Raw genomic sequence first — 8,855 nt, 5'->3', positions numbered from 1 at the left:
GGCACATCGTGGATGCTTAGTACCCATTTGATGAGTAAATCTCTTGCCTTGATTATTGTAGTAATCTCTGAACTCGGGATTTCTCAACCTCAGCACTAGTGACATTCCGAGCTGGGTAATTCTCTGGTGGGGGCTTTGTGTGCCCTGTAGGATGGTCAGCAGCATCGCTGGCTTCTACCCACTGGACGCCACTTGCACCCTCCCCTCTCACCTTAAGTTGGGACAACCAAAAATGTCTCCAGACATTGTCAAATGTCCACTAGGGGGCAGAACGCCTGCCATAGTTGGTATTCCGCTTTCTGCTGGTGCCCCCATGGTCTCTGAGCAGCGGGATCGATTCTCTAAACTTGTTAAGCCAAACCATTGCTTCCCGTGGAGTCAGAGTAAAATCCAAATACCTTACAACACCTATAAGGCCTCTCTCTGCTCCTCTGACCTTGTCCCTCCCCACTGCTCTCTGTCTCAGACCCATTCCTTGCTTATCTTCCAGATATACCAGGTACGTTCCCGAGCCTTAGGGCCTCTATGCTTGCTATCCCCATAGCTAGCATTCCCTGCTCCCAGACGCCCTGAGGAAGCCTATAAAGCAGCATTCTAGCCTTGGCACTCCATATTCCTCCAGCTTGCTTCTGTGCCTCTATAGTTCTTAACACCTCTTGATGGACAAACGTGCCTAGAATAGTTCCCGGCAGTGGTTTGGTGCTCAAAACATGTGTGTTGAGTGAATGACGAATGGACAGATGGGTGGACACAGAAGACAGTGGTTTGTTGAGGTCTTCGCTGACCTCCTTCCTCTTCTGTCTTTGGCTCTCTCATAATTCTTGCCAAATCATGGTTGGTTCTCTTTCCTCCTAACATATAACCAGAACTCTACAAATGATATGAAACCAAGCAACCACAGATAACAAAAAGCCTCACAGGGACTACCTTCCAGAAACTGGCTTGGACTCAGTACCATTTATGTCCCAGAATTTGGGCTTTCTTTGGGGTTCTCCAGGCAACTCCTTAGCCTTGGTGTGGTCATGGGCAAGTCATTTTTCCCACCTGTGCTCCGGGCCTCTGTCTGTTAAATGGGATAATGTGTAATAGAATTCCGAGAGCCATCGTGAGGATTAGGAGAATCAATCATACATGTAAAGTGCTTAGGCATGTGGCAAGCCCTGGATAAATATTTGCTAGTATTATTAGTCTGTGTATATGCTGTCTTCATGAGGATTTCTTCATGGTTCCTGCAAGACACATGTATTGACAGCCTACTGTATGTTATATGCTGTGCTAGGTACTGGGGATATGGGTTGAATAAGACAAATCAGGTCTCTGTCTTCTTGGAACTTACATTCTATTTTGAGGATACAGAGACAATAAGCAGATAAATGAAAAATTATGAGCTAGCGCTAAGTGTGATGATAAAAATAAAATAGGGTGAGGAGATCGGGAGGGATCTAGGAGGGACTTGCTTGAAAAGCTGCTTTTCAAGGTAATTTTAAGCTATTACTCGAGTGACAAAAGTTAGCAGCCAGCCAAAAACCCAGGGCAAGAATTTTTCAAGCACAGTAAGCAGTTCCTGCAGAGCCCTAAGCAGGGCTCAGGGTTGGTGTGTTTGAGGAGCAGAAGGCAGATCAGGGTTGGTAGGCTGGGGTGAATGTCATGCGGGAGAGTAGAAGAAAGTGAGGTCAGAGGGGTTGAGTCATGTGCATTGTAGACCACGCGAAGGGGTTTGGATATATTTTTTTAGAAGGCTAGGGAATCATTGGAAAGTTTAAAATGGAAGAATGACATTTTACAAAGATCCCTCTGACTGCCGCTGGGTTGAGAATGGCCTGCGGAGAGGCAAGCCTTAAAATAGGGACAGCAGTGGGGGACAATGACAAGTAAAACACGTGGCCAATGGGGGTGATGGTGATGGAGGTTCTGTCACAATGTGATGCTTAGATGCAGCTCTGAATCTTGTCACTAACATGAGGTAGCATCACACCAGGCAGGATGTGGTACCAGATATCTCTGACCAGTCCAACCGACCCAGGATGGTGAGGGGTTCACCCGTTCAGCTCTCTTGTCTTTTTTCTCTCCCAGGAGGTTTTACTGTAAACTTGTAATGTCATCAGTGTGCAGAGGGGGAAAAGGGTGAGGCTAGAACTTTCTTTACTTTTAGAACTTTACTTCTAGAACTTTCTTCCATGGCTCCCAGGAACATTAAGGTAAGCTAAAATTTTGTGGAATCTACGGAGCGGAGAACAACAGTGTCTGACCGAAAATTCTGTGCTGACGATGGACTATTTATTAAGTATCAGCTTTTTGACAGTGACAGTAACTACATGTGAATGATGTTTGTTTTAAGAATCTTGAAAAAAACACGGATACTTCTAACGGTTAAAAACAGAAAGTCCCCTTGCGCTCCCATTCCATAAATTCTATTATGAATGAGGCTGTATGTTTCACATTTAATAAATAGTCACTGGTTTGGAAGGATTTCTTCTCTGAATCTAGTGGACTGAAGGCCAGAGTTGTTGTTGTTGCTGTTGGTTTTTTTTTTTTTTCCTGTTCTAATTTACACCACTATTTATAGACTTACCATTTTCCATACTTAGAATACTTTCCAGAATGCAAGAAAGAGGCCAAATGAAGTTGCTATAGGTCTTCTACCTCCTGGTTATTCGCAAGAAGCAAACCACCCTGACGAGAAGGCGCGTCCGTGAAGCAATGGTCTTTGATCCGGGCCGTGTCAGCTGTCTCCTCCGTTTGTCCACACAAGATTCCTTCTTGGGCAGCCAAGGGTTGCCAGATCAAATTACAGGACAGCCAGTTAAATTTCAATTTAAGATGTTAGAAAAATGAATCATTTTTTAGGATCAGTATGTCCCAAGCTTTATTTGGACAGAGAGTCGTTGTTCATTTGAAATTCAAATTGAACGGGGCATCCTGTGTTTTTGTTTGCTAAGGTGGCAACCCTAGCCCTGGTCGGGGATGGGTGTGAAGCCTCCCCTGCAGGAGGGGCCACTAACACTGCACATCAGCTGCCCCCTCGGGCCTGCCCATTTCCGGTCACCCACGTCCCTCAACCCAGCTGGATTTGCAAGTGGGTATTGTCACTGGAGTGAACACCTCTCTCTCTTTACCTACCTTCCTGTGTCTCAGTTAAACTCCACATGGCTGTATTTAGGACATTCTCTCCTTCCCTTGTAGTAGGAACCCTATAGTAGAAGTTTTTTTCCATCCATCCAACCACCCATCCGATAGGTATTTATAGAACACCTTTTAAGTACCAGACACCAGGCAGCAAATCCATAATCTCCCTGGGAACATGTCATGTGGACAACTCATGTTCTGTCTTGGAGCCAGCTTCTTGGAAGTCCTCCAGAGCATAGGAAGCAGCTGTTACAATGAACAAAATATCTCTGAGCCCAGCATCTCTGGGCTTGTCCAGCTGAGCCTATATATCTCAGATGCCAACGGTCACCCTGGAATTAGTCCTGACCTGTGACATGTGGTACAGGGAAGCTGAAAGCCAGACAGGACGGTCCTGTTGTATCAGTTAGGGAAGGCTACTTGTAACAAACAGACCTCCACATGTATAATCACCCTGGAAGTTTAGTACCTCTGGGCAGGTGTAAAGACTTGTGGGGCAACCCACTCAGCATACTCATTTGGGGACTTGGACTGGCAGAGGCTCTGCCATCTTCATCAGGTCACTATTCACTTCCAAGGTTGCCCAGGGGTCATCATCAGTCCAGCCAGCCATGAGAGGACCAGAGCATGGAGGGTGCAGGGGAGATTTGACCAAGCCTGGAAGTGGCCCACATCACTTCCTTTCAGATCCCTTGGATAGCCACATGGTCACTCTTAGTTGCAAGGGAGGCCAGGCAGCATGTGCCCGGAAAGAAGAAATGAACATGGGTTCGGTTAATGTCTCTGAGCCTCAGTTCCCTCCTTTGCAAAATACTCCACTGATTGCCTTCCCGGGGCCAATTGGTAAAATCTTTGCTGGGACCCACCACTGGCAGGTGGCAACATTCCCTAGCTCCCCTTTCCCAGCATCAGACTTCCCACCCCCACCCTGGGGAGAAAGGAGACCTGATCCCTCTTCCATTTTCCCACCTGCCTGCTTCTTTGGTTCTTGCCCTTCTCAAACCAGCTGCCTAGAGCAAAGCCACTTCATCTCACCAGTTGTGTTCCAGTAGTTCACTTCACTGCTGGTCGCTTTGCAACTTTGAGTGCATTTCTCCATAAAAACCGCTGTGCATAGATCTCTACTGAAGCCTGGCCCCCATCTTCTGCCTCAAGGCAACTCTAAGGGGAAGGGGTGCTGGAGGGAGGCTCTGGCACCTGGGCAGTTCCCCTAGTAGCATCTGAGAAGGCTCTGCTGCAGGGAGTGCGGGTGGAGTTCCATGGGCCCCAGAGGCTTTGTGAGTGGCTGGTTCCCATGGCAACCAAGGGGTGGCCTCCAAGGCAGCAGAGACTGAGTAGCCTTGGTTAGAAGCGGACAGTAAGCTTAGTGCTTATAAACCTGGACTCACCTGTGGCTGCAACCTGGAGCAGAGCGCCTTTCAAGCTGGGAGACTTCATTAGCAGCGTGCCCTATGCAGCACAGGGTCCATTTCATTGATCATCTGCCTGCCAAACACCGGGGCGTGTACTGGGAACGCCAGGAATGAGACACAGTCACTGGCCCTTGCAGTGAACATAGATGGACAACAGAAAGGGACAGTGACCCGGGCAGGGAGGAGGTAGTCAGGAAGGCTCTGGGAGGAGAGACTTAGTCTGAACCATGGCCACAGCGTGTGCAGAAACGTGGAGTGAAACTGCAAAATGCTTTGATGAGAGAGTGTGTGTGTGTGTGTGTGTGTGCGCGCGCGCACGTGCGTGTGTGTGCGCGTGTGCGCGTGCGTGCTTGCGTGCATGTGTGTGTGTGTGTGTTGGGGGGAGGGGCTATGGTATGGGAGCTGTTAGCAGGCACAGGATCAGGAGCACCCTAAGGACTTTGGGTCATGACCTGGGGGCATGTGGACCCGGAAGCTTCTCAGAGATGAGCATTTGAGGTGGGTGAGTCCACTGGATCCATGAATATTTTCAAACATTTTTATCTATTTTTTAGCTTCCTTGAATTCATATACACGGAAGAAAAACTTGAGGATGTTTCTCCAATGTTTGGCGTATCCCACCCACTGACAAGTCCCATCTCTACTCTCCAGATGATCCTGATAGTGTTCTGGCCTGGAGACTAAAGCTGTAACCCTCTGCAACCCTGGAAGACTTGTCATCACAGTGTCTGCCCTGCAGAGGGCGTCTTTGCATATAGTGGGCTTTCTTTCCCCTGGCTCCGCTCTCCCTGGCATCTACCTTCTACACCTGAGGCCCACTTTAAGGTCCAGCTGTCCACACTCCCTAGATGGACAACTGTCCTGGTTTTAGCACTAAAAGTCCCATGTCCCATGAAACTTCTCAGTCTCAGGGTTAACCTCCAGGACAGAGAGGGAAAGTCTGAGCCCAGACCAGGTTTATAGGATTTTGACTGCAGGGATGCCACAGAAAGAAGGTTGGCTTTGGAGCTAGGCCTGCCCAGCTGAAGCTTGCTTTCTCTGCTCCGGGTTTCTCTGTGTGATCTTGGAGAAGTTACTTTATCTTTTTGAACATTAGTTTCCTCATCTGTTAATAGTATAAAGAATACTTATCTTAAAGGAATGGAAATAATGTATGTTAAACACGGTCAGGCAGGAAGTGCTCAGTAAATGTTATTTTCTAGAGTGAAGGCATATCAAACAGTCACCACAGAATGTGAAAAAGTATAGTGAGCTTTTATATTGAAGGTTGAGGACACAAAGGAGGAGCATATAACTACCTCTGGGGGTCAGGGAGGTCCCACAATTACTACAAATTGCTGACGAGACTGGAGGTGGGGGCTCTCCTGCCTCTCACACATCCACTGTAGACTGTGATTAAAAATTAGAGAAAAAGGAAATGCAGTATAGTGAGAACATACTAAGTAGCAAATAAATTTGAGTGGTGAGGTTAACAGACATGAAGTACAAGCAGTCTCTGAACTCCAGTTCAGTTCATGGTGGGAGAAGAAACTGTAGGTGGGAGATTCTAAAGTCTGCAAGGGCTCTGGAGGAGAGAGCTGGGTAGGCTTGGCCGGAGAGTATAGGCATTCCAGAATTCTTGGGAAGTTCTAGAACATTCTAGTATATTCTGGAATTACTTCCTATGGCTAAAGCCAGAGGGCAGGGAGAAGTTCACACGATTCTGTTTGTGAGTAAGAGATTGGGTTTGTTGACTTGTCTGCTTGTGGGGTGCTCCAGACAAGACTACAGCAACCTTGTAGTCATATGTGGAGCGTTCTGCCCCTTTAAAGAGGCCGGGACTCCAGACAGTGAAGCAAACTTCCTCCAAGAGTGTAGCCAGGTCTAGATTGTACTGTGATTTCTTTTCCGGAAAGCATGAACAATATTAACTGTGGAAAATCGGTACCTTCCTCCTATCCCCCTCTACACTTGGATGTCTTCTCTTCAAGGTCGTCTTTTGTGCTGAAGCTGTGGAGAAGGTACTTTTCTTTCTTGTTCAGGAATCACAGCTCCTTGACACTCGAGAATGTCACTGACAATGACATGAAGCAAGATTAGTGATGTGCAGGTCTCCAATCTCTCAAGAATTCTTCAGCTCTCAGGACCAGTGGCTCCAATAATGGTGATGGGGAAGATGATGCTGGAAGGAACAGCTGGATCTGGTGCGTTGCCTCATATACCATCCCAAATGGTGGAGAATTAATTACCAGCCGTATTCCCTCCCCAGAGCTGTGTGAGGAAGCAGCTTATTATCAAGGGCAAGTCTGGATCTGCTGTCCTGTGCGGACCAGAACAAATGTTCTGCCTTGACTTCTCTGTTAAGCCATCTTTCTTTTTTTTCTTCCTCCAAGTTCATGTCAGACGGGTAATGTGCCGAGGTCGTAACAAGGTTGGAGGGAGGCACATAGCGCACAACAGCATGAACACCCAATCATCACGCTTATGAGCTACGAAAGGGTCCGTTAAGCCGTCTTTTTCCCCTTCACTCTGCGAGGGACTAAACATCCTTACCGGGACCACATGCACACCGTTGACTGTTGAGCCGCTACCTGGGGGACCACTGAGAGGTGACAGTGACCCACAGGCATTTAAAATGTAAGCTCCTGGGGCACCTGGGTGGCTCAGTCGGTTACGCGTCTGCCTTCCGCTCAGGTCGTGATCCCAGAGTCCTGGGATCGAGCCCCGCATCAGGCTCCCTGCTCGGCGGGAAGCCTGATTCTCCCTCTCACACTCCACCTGGTTGTGTTCCCTCTCCTGCTGTGCCTCTCTGTCAAAGAAATAAATAAAATCTTAAAAGATTAAAAAATAAAATAAAATAAATGTAAGCTCCTTCAGGTAGAAATGTCCTTGAGAGCAGCATCTTACCAGGGCTGTCTCTTACTGAAGTGGTCCTGGCAGCAGGTGGAGGGGGCTTCGGCATATTTGGCATTTCTCTATGCATGACTTAGGTCACTAAAAAAATACAGTAAATTCCTAAGTAGGGCCACCCGAATTTGGTCCCATAAAATGTGGGCTTGGGTTTTAATGAGGTAGGTGGAATGACCAGGGGGCAGGGAGCAATCACCCTCCCTGTATATTCATCTGATCTTAAACGTTATTGTGAGTGCATTATCATGGGGCTTCATTATGTATCAGATAGAAATATCATTTCCACCAAGTGCAAAGGGAGCACAATTTACATGCATTTCCAGATGTAGTTGAGAAATTGCAGGCAGATGGGGTCACGGTTCGAGCTGGGGAGGAGGTCCGGGAATAGCTCTGTCCAGATGCTCTGACCCTAGTACTACAACCCCTTCCTGTCACCCAAGCAAGGAGTCCATGGGTGAGATGGGGTTGACTCTGGTGCACACCTGCAGAGCCCCCGAGCTGGGCAGGGAGCCCTTCAGAACAGTGCCTGGGTCCCCCCTCCCCTGAGGACCTGCTGGTGAGCACGGTAAGGCTTCTGGATCTCATTAGGCCACAGCTGTCCCAGCCTGGACATCATGAGCAAAGCGTGGGCCTGGTTTCCATCACTTGAGTGTTGATTTGGCCTGTAATCATCATCAGAGGGCACATTCCAGGTTCATGGTTTAAGAAAAAGGCATACTTTTGTCTGCCACTGAGGAGCCATTTCGTCCTGAGCCTTTAATGCCCGTCCTGGCTCCGCCCCGCTCCCTGTCCTATCCGCATCTGACGTACAGCTTTGACTTCAGAGGCAGGCCAGCAGGATGCTTGGAAAGGCACACAGGCCCCTTCTCTGGATATTCCTAAGTGCTTAAAAGTGCAGATGTGGCCAGATAAATGTGTGCTGTGTTCCTGTGCTAGGGACACCTCAGAGAGGCGCTGGGCTCTGCGTCTTTATTGGAAACACCCATAAACTGCTGGCCTCGGGGCTCTGTTGTTTTCGTGCGGGCTTACGTGCTGTCTCCTCCGGGCTGCCAAGATCCCTCTGACCAAATTGCTGCTTGAAGTCCCATACCAAATGTGGCTTCCCGAAGCCCCAGCCTGCTCCCACACAGCCGACTGGTTGGCTCTCACATGCAGGGGTGAGTTCTCAACACATTAACCCACTCTCCTCTGCATCAGGTGACACCTGGGCCACCTAACATCAGGGATGGGGGCAGTGAGTGAGCTCTGCTCAGCCAGGCACCCATTCACCCACGTGAGACTTTCAAAGCCAACTGGCTAAGGTTCAGGGTGTATCCTGAGGGCAAAGGGACAGAGTTTGTCTCTGAATGCAATGAACCTAACTTCAACATCTTTTTCTTTCTTTCTTTCTTTCTTTCTTTCTTTCTTTCTTTCTTTCTTTCTTTCTTT

At 48.3% G+C, this 8,855-nt stretch overlaps 1 non-coding gene across 1 annotated transcript; it reads right to left on the bottom strand.

The window, feature by feature from the left end:
- Positions 1–6,914: 6,914 nt before the first annotated feature.
- Positions 6,915–7,018, bottom strand: LOC112826980 (small nucleolar RNA U13). Its single transcript, XR_003209116.1, has one exon. It is a non-coding gene; the product is annotated as a small nucleolar RNA U13 (small nucleolar RNA).
- Positions 7,019–8,855: the final 1,837 nt, after the last annotated feature.

This window comes from Callorhinus ursinus, unplaced genomic scaffold (genome assembly GCF_003265705.2).
Source record: "Callorhinus ursinus isolate GAN/ISIS: 27379988/994484 unplaced genomic scaffold, GSC_fseal_2.0 scaffold7, whole genome shotgun sequence".
In the NCBI taxonomy this organism is placed as follows: domain Eukaryota; kingdom Metazoa; phylum Chordata; class Mammalia; order Carnivora; family Otariidae; genus Callorhinus; species Callorhinus ursinus.
Note: the sequence above shows the minus strand (reverse complement) of the source record. Positions and strands in the feature narration are given on the sequence as shown.